The sequence below is a fragment of the Chrysochloris asiatica genome, unplaced genomic scaffold (assembly GCF_000296735.1).
Source record: "Chrysochloris asiatica unplaced genomic scaffold, ChrAsi1.0 scaffold00038, whole genome shotgun sequence".
NCBI lineage: Eukaryota > Metazoa > Chordata > Mammalia > Afrosoricida > Chrysochloridae > Chrysochloris > Chrysochloris asiatica.
Window position 1 is genome coordinate 17,925,470 of NW_006408556.1, and position 6,392 is coordinate 17,931,861.

Here is a 6,392-nt window from a genome sequence, read left to right on the forward strand (position 1 = left end):
CAAGGGCTATAGGCTGACTCAAAACAAAACCAAAAACAACCATAAAAACAATGAAACCAAATTATATCCATACTCCCAAAGCTGTAGTTAAAATTAATTTACTTTTAGACCAAAGTCAAATATGCCAGGGCAACATGGGATTTGTTGAATCCATTCAATAAAAAATATGAAGTCAAAGTAGGTTTTTGGTGCTGTGTAGCCTGGGCACCCAGATCATGAAGTTGTGTTTTCTTTCTAACAGGACCAGCTGGGATGCGTTTCCATCTGTAGATGTGGGCTGCATGTAATGCTATGAAGTACTTCCGTTTCAGGAAGAAGATCTGTGTAGTAGCAAAAATGATAGCAAGATTCTAGTTGTGGGCTATCAGATTTGCTTTTGGTTTTCCATCCAAAAAAGAGGACCTTTAATCCCTTAATACCAGCTGCTTACCACCTTGTAGCTGGCAGTCAGGTTCACAGAATTGGATATGGCAGTTAGGCCACAGGGAACCATTTGGGGCTTTAGACCTTCACTGATAGTGCCTAGAAATTGCCTTCTACCTCCCTGAAGGAAGATCCAGGTCTGGTTATAAAGGAAGTCAAGGTGAGTATTGTCTGGGCTGAAATTGGGAAGGGCCATTCCTCAGTTTCTGCTCTTCATCCATGCTTGCCAGTTCAGGTCATGAAAAGCTAAATAATTTGTTTAACCCGATCCCCTTTCCCTACCTTGAGGGAAAACTCCTATAAGCTCACTGTAAACACAATTATGCCATGTGGGGCTCTCATTAATCTAGTACAAACCACAGCCTGACATCCACTGGGCAGGATTTACTTTTTTTTTTTTTTTCTTCCTTAATTCATTTTCAGCACCAGCTTATCCTCATACTTCCTACCCAGAGGTGGTTATTTGTACAGTGCAAGTTTTGGGGAAGAGAGAAGCCATCAGAGCCAATTTTTGCCATTGTAAATGCATTTTTCAGGACCCAGAGATGGTCATGGATACTTAGGATAGGGCTTGAGAAAATTTAAAGTTTATCATGAAGTGCTGAAAACTCATTTTATAAATGAGGGATGGAGTCCCAGAGGTCACCTAGCCAGTGAATGGTGTTCATTGATTTAGCAAATATTTATTGGACACTAACTTTATACAGATACTGAACTGAGTGCAAGGATTGCTGTGGTGAGCAAGACAGATGTGGTATCTACCTTCAGAACCCAGAGTCTAATGGCTTTGACCTTTAGACTCAAGTTAGGGCTTCGGGATGGAGAGAAACTGTATTTATTAAACCCTTTCAACCAGAATCTACAATAACAAAGGCATTCAACATTTTATCTCAGTACATGATCAATATATGCATCCAGATATAGTGCTGTCAAGTAGGTTCTGATTCATAGTGACCCTGAGTAGGGTTTCCAAGGAGCGGCTGGTGAGTTTGAACCCCTCATGTTTGTGGTTTAAACGGATCTTGCAGTCCAGTGCTTTCTCCCACACCAGGACTCTGCATACCGCATACAGATACAGGCTACTATGTGTATATAACCAAGTAAGAGTATTACTGTATCTAACAAATTGGTTCCGACTCATAGTGACCCTGAATAGGGTTTCCAAGCAGGGCTGGTGAATTTGAACTACCGACCTTGCAGTTCAAATTGACTTTGCAGTCCAGTGCATTAACCTACAGTGCCACACCAGGACTCCAATAACAAGCAAGAATATTACTGTATATAACAAGAATAAAAATTCCAAAGTCTGTATTTATGTTAAATGTGATATGCTCCATTATTTCCTATTTTTATTTCTCAAAATGCTCACTTCTGACCTGCTGCTTTAGAAGGTGAAGTGTTGGTTTGGAGCCACACATTACCTGAAACTTAGGGGTGTGGTGAGGTTGTGGAATTGTGATTTAATGAAGGCTTTGGAGGATTTAAAGGATTATCGTGTGGAGGATGAGGAACCAGCTGCTCTCACTCGCTTGAGGCACTGGGGACTGAGTTGGAGGAAGTGGACTTACACGGTAATGGCTGTGATTTAGAGAAGACAGAGAGGCTAGCAGCAAAGACAGCCAGCGGACGTTGAGAAAGCTCCTTCCTGGGAAAATACCATCCGTTGGAAGCTGTGGAAGGCTGACAGCTCCCAACAGACCTTGTGGCATGGGGACTTCAAGAATTATGGGAAGAATAGAGCAGGCTGATCAGAGCGTGGCCGTATGGCATTGATCTTTTTGTGGGCAGAGGCTATACATTCTATTTTGTTGCATCCTCTTTATCCACAGGGCAAAGCATGCCTTCGATTCATGTGAAGCTGGCTGCAAATGAACGAGCCCTTTCACCATTCAGTTTCATTACAGCAAAATCACAGTTCACATCTATTGCTTGAATGGATGGAGGATGTCTTATACATAGTGATACTAAAAATGTTTCCATATTTTATGGAAGGCTCACATTTCACATGGGTTTGGAACAATGAGAATTTATCTTTATTTTATTGATTTATGAACACTTATATATGAAGTCTGAGGAGCTCTGGTAGCATAGTGGTTATGAGTTGGGCTGCCAACTGCAAGGTCAGCAGTTCGAAACAACCAGCTGTTCCATGGAAGAAAGATGAGGCTTTCTGCTCCCGTAAAGACTTACAGCCTTGGAAACGCTGTGCAGGGTCACTATGAGTCGGAACCAACTCCACAGTACTTAACAACAACAACATATATGAAGATCTGGTCTAGTGCTGTGAGAAAAGGCACTGGACTGAAAGGTCAGTTTGAATCACAAGGTTGGTGATTCGAACACACCAGTCCTTGAAACTCTATATACGGTTGCTTTAAGTAGGAGCTGACTTGACAGCACACAACAACAACAACAACAACATATTACATATATATGGAGTCCTGGTATGACTCTGTAGGATAAGCACTAGGCTGCTAATCACAAGGGTGGCAGTTCCAACCCACCAACCACTCCTCGGAAACCCTGTATAGGTTTGCTCTAAGTTGGAACTGACTTGATGGCACTTAACAACAACAACATTTTATATATACTCTTGACCATGTGCCAAGAATTGGCCATTCTGGTCCATGAGTCTTCTAAACAGCATGCTCTTTATTATTTTTTTATTTTCTTTCTCTTGGCTCATGGATATATCACTGAATGGCACGTTGTTCCCAGAGCTCAGTTTTGTGTGGCTGGTAAAGATCTAAGTTCTGGAAAGTGCTCCTCTACAGCAGATTTCTGTTTTCTTGTGGTTTCATAGCCATCTACAAATACAGCAAAACATATTGCTACACAATCATAGAAACCTTCATCACGCAAAGATATGAAAATGTGAAACTACTGTTTCTTAACATATCCTCCATCTAGGCCTATACAGTTTTGATGGTGGGACTTCCATCTCTCTAATTTTCCTCTGAAGAATTCTGCTCTTTTCAATTTATATAGGATCAAGGCTGCCAGGTCGATAGGGTGAGGTTTCCCAAAGAAATTCTGTAGGACAGCCTTTGCTACCCTGAAGAATGAGCAGGTGCATTGTCCTGATGGAACAATAACAAACAATTCTTGATGCAACTCTCCTGGTCTTTTCCTCACCAATGCAGTTTTCAGTTTCCTTAGAACTTCTTCATAAGAAGCTCCCATACGGTCTTGAGTGTTTTGAGAGAATGTCTCAAGATGACTCCTTTGGGATCCCCCCAAAACAGATGCCACAACCTTCTGAGCTGACCTCTCTACCTTTGATTTAATTGACCAAGTAGGTCCCCTCGGAAGGGAGTCACTGTTTTGATTGGATGTTTCTTTTCTTTCTTTCTTTTTTTGAAGTCATCCTAATGAGACAAAGACAAATGTGTTGATAAGAGAACTTTTCTGCAGCCATCCACGGATTGCAGACATGTTGAAACATATTTTGTTTGGAATAAACCTGTGCATGTATGAACTGCACCTCTCAAAGCAATATGTTTTGGTTCACCCTTATAGAATGAGCCCCACTTCTATGACTTTAAAATTGATTGTCTAGAGAGCCTCCACAGCCCACTTGCTTTTACCACTCTCTGAGATCCATTCTGCTTTTTACTTCTTGAACCATTTAGGACTGTAGCCTAAGGTATGTACCCTCTATGAGTTTTACATCTCACACAGAATAGAGGGTGGACTTTAAGAAGAAGATCCTCAGAGGAAGATTTTTTTTCTATGAGAACTGTCCCATTGATAAATATGAACATGAAAATGTGGTATGATGTGTGGTCACATCAGATTACAAACTTGTTTGCTTCTAGAATCAGGAGAACTGAAAGGGAGTTCATTTTAAATGTCTGTGTTACACAACCCTCCTCACATCCCTCACACTGTATGCACACATACAAACACACACTGCTTTGTCTTGTTTTCCAAATAACTTATGGAGCTGTACATTAAGCTAGCGGAAGATGTAGATTCTAACCTCTCAATTTTAGAAGCGAGACCTCATCTTCTGAAAACATATGCATTTTTTCTTAATAAATTTAAAAGCATGTGAGTTTGGGGAACTAAGTCACTCACCTGTTTATATTACAGATAAGAAAACTGAAAAAAGCAAACCTAGTGCCATCGAATCGGTTCCGACTCACATGACCCTGGAAGACAAAGAACTGCCCTATAGGATTTCCAAGGCTGGAAATCTTTGGAGTCCTAATGTGGACTGCTTGCCACAAGGTTGGTCATTCAAACCCACCAGCTACTCCTTGGAAACCCATACAAGGAGGCTATGAGCTGGAACCAACTCGATGACACTTAATAAAAAGCAAAAAAACCCCAATATTTTATGAAGCAGACTGCTACTACATTTTTTTTTTTTTTTTTCATTAGAGCGGCTGGTGGGTTCAAGCCAGTGACCTTTTGGTTAGCAGCTGTGCGCTTAACCTCTATGCCATTGTTGTTGTTATGTGCCATGGAGTTGGTTCCAACTTATAGCGACCCTGTAACAGGGTTTCCGAGGCTGTACATCTTTACAGGAGCAGAAAGCCTCATCTTTCTTCTGTGGAACAGCTGGTAGCTTCGAACTGCGGACCGGGAGATTAGCAGCCCAATTCGTAACCACTACACTACCAGAGCTCCTTAACGGAAGCCCGTGTTTTTGCTGTTGTTAAGTGCTGTTGAGTTAGTTCTGACTCATAGCGACCTTGTCCAGGGTTTCTGAGGAGCACTGGTGGGTTTGAACTGCTGAACTTGCTGTTAGCAGTCCAGTACTTATCCTACCGTGTCGCCCTCTAAATGGTCCTCCTGAGGCCACATAGGATTTTCATGAAGGAACAGGACATACACTTAATCTACTGCATCCTGGTGAGGATGATGAAAAATGATGAAATAGCCTGACAGCTCACTGAAAATCCTTTTCCTTCTCAGGCTTAGCACCAAAGGCCATTCTCTGAAGGAAATTGTTGGTTGATTGCTGTTTTATTTGGATGCAATAACCCAGCATTTGTTTGGAAATCGATTAGCTCTGACTATTTCCTAGTATCACAACAGGCTAAGGCTGAATTTATTCTGTCGTTATTCAAATTGCATGCTTTTCTAACAGGCTTACTAGATGGAAAATCAAATAAGTTGGATCTTTCAAAGTTAAACAACAACAAAAACCATAAAAGAACTTTTTCCCAGATGACAAGAAATGTAATGAGTATCAGAGGTTGATCTTATGGAACCAAAGGAAACATTGAATGCACCAAGAGTACTTGTAAACCAATTAACCTATTGAATCAGACTCATAACTATGCTATGTTTGTCAGAGCAGAAGCTGCTCCATCAGATTTTCAATGGCTGAGCTTTTGAAAATAGACCACTGGGGCTTTCTTGCAAGGTGCCTAGGGTGGGTTCAAGGTTTTCAGTTAGCAGCGAAGTGTACCATCTGTACCACCCAGGGACTCCAGAGCGCTTGCTAACCAACTCCGCTGTCACGGAGTCCATACCAGCGCATAGTGATCCTGTAGGACATAGTAGAATCGCACTGCAGGGTTTTCAGGGCTTTAAATCTTAACTGGCATAGTTTTCTCCTGCAAGGTGGCTGGTGGGTTCCAATGGCCAACCTTCTGATTAGCAGTTGATTGCATAACCACGACGCTTCAGAATACCAGAGTGCATACTTTGTTGTTGTTATGAAGTGCTCTCAAGTCGGTTATGACTCATAGTGACCCTGTATAGAATTTCCCACGCTGCGAATCTTGACAAGAACAGAAAGCCTCATCTTTCTCCCACAGAGTACATATAGAGGTGCCATATTTACCAGCTCTTGCAATGAGTCAATGCAGTTAATTTGTTTTCAGCAAACATTAATAACTGCATGGTGCTGCAGGGTAATGCACTGGACCTCAAGGTCAGTTTGAATCACAAGGTGGGTGGTTCAAGCTCACCAGTGGCTCCTTGGAAACCCTACACAGGGTCTCTATACATTG